The sequence below is a fragment of the Mandrillus leucophaeus genome, unplaced genomic scaffold (assembly GCF_000951045.1).
Source record: "Mandrillus leucophaeus isolate KB7577 unplaced genomic scaffold, Mleu.le_1.0 Scaffold24, whole genome shotgun sequence".
NCBI lineage: Eukaryota > Metazoa > Chordata > Mammalia > Primates > Cercopithecidae > Mandrillus > Mandrillus leucophaeus.
Window position 1 is genome coordinate 3,497,051 of NW_012102476.1, and position 1,883 is coordinate 3,498,933.

Here is a 1,883-nt window from a genome sequence, read left to right on the forward strand (position 1 = left end):
GGCTAATTTTTTCTATTTTTTAGTAGAGACGGGGTTTCACCGTGTTAGCCAGCATGGTCTCGATCTCCTGACCTCGTGATCCGCCCATCTCGGCCGCCCAAAGTGCTGGGATTACAGGCTTGAGCCACCGCGCCCGGCCACAAATGATGTTCTAATAAATAACAAGTTTTGGAAACAAATAAGTCCTTAAATTGGCAATTTCTCTCCCTCTCTCTTTTTTTAAGAGACAGGGTCTTGCTCTGTTGCCCAGGCTGGAGTGCAGTGGTGCAATCACAGCTCACTATAGCCTCAAACTCAGGACTCAAGAGACCTTCCTGCTCTGGCTTCCCAAAGTGCTGTAATTACAGGCACGTGCCACCATACTCAGCCTAAACTGGCAATTTCAACTCGTGATTCTGTGTAGTGTTGTTAATCTTGTCAAATATTTGAACATCTTGTTACTTAAACACTACCCAATAATGTTCATTGGCATTTTTCAGTTATTGAATATTTGCTATGGCCTACAGTTCTTTGTAACTACAACTAAATGTGTATTTCTTATTTATTAAAAAATACAGAAAGTGGCCGGGCACGGAGGCTCACGCCAGTAATCCCTGCACTTTGGGAGGCTGAGGTGGGTGGGTCACCTAAGGTCAGGAGTTTGAGACCAGCCTGGCCAACATGATGAAACCCTCTCTGTACTAAAAATACAAAAAATTAGCCGGGTATGGTTGGTGGCACATGCCCGTAATCCCAGTTACTAGGGAGGCTGAGGCAAAAGAATCACTTGGACCCGGGAGGTGGAGGTTGCAGTGAGCTGAGATCACACCACTGCACTCCAGCCTGAGTGACAAGAGCAAAACTCTGTCTCCAAAAAAAAAAGAAAAATACAGAACAACATGCTTTCAGGAATTCCCCCAAATTCCAATTTTTCATTCCCAACTCCTGAAGGTTAGGTTCCCTTTTGGGAACTTGGAAATCTGAGCCCAGAGGAACTGGATGAACTTCCCAGACAGTCTAGTGGATGGCAAATGGAGAGAGGTCATCCTTGTTAGCCTCCAGGAAGGCTCTACACAGGAGCTGGTCCTGGAGTGGAGCTTCCTTCACCAACATCACCCTGGTAATGACTCAGAAAAGGTCACTCCAGAATTCCATGGGCTGAGCCTAAAGCATTGGCTTGAAGCGTGAAATTTGTGTGTCATCTCAATCATTGGTGCAAATGTTAACTTTCATCCCAGGGAGTATCTGAGTATCTGCTCACTTCAGTGTAAAAAGCGTTTTCTATAATTCACCAGAGAAAAATGAATGCTCTCCATAAATGGAGGCCCTGTTAACCCACGGCCTTAACCCCGCCGTGTCCCATGCACGGGAAGTGGCACCGCAGTGCTGGCTGTGGAGTCAGGCAGGCAGGCAGGCCGGCCGGCCTGTGATCTGAATTCTGGTTCTGCCACCTACTGGCTTGTGTGACTTTGGGCAGGTTCCTTAACCTCTCAGACTCAATTTCTCCACTGCAAAATGCAGATAACGAGAATATCCACGCCGCAGGGATGCAGTGAGAACTAAATTACATCAGTCACAATGCCTGGTACAGAGTAAACCCTCAATAAACGGGAGGTGTTATTATTTCCTAGTACAACAGACCCAACGGTGAAGTCAGGAAGTGAGAGCTTGGTGAAGGGCCTTGGATCCACCCAAAAGGCTCACTCACACTGCTTCTTGGGCTAGGATTTTCCAGGTAGGTTAGGCCACTAGCTCAGGGCTGCCCCAGAAGTCTCCGTGCCTCCACACGGTTCCGTAGCGCGAGGCAGGCGTCTGGGCTGAAAGGCCACTACTGTTCCACGCGGGTTTCCAGGTGGGCCTGCTAGGCTGACACCCTGGTGGAAGCACTTGCCGTATGTCCTTAG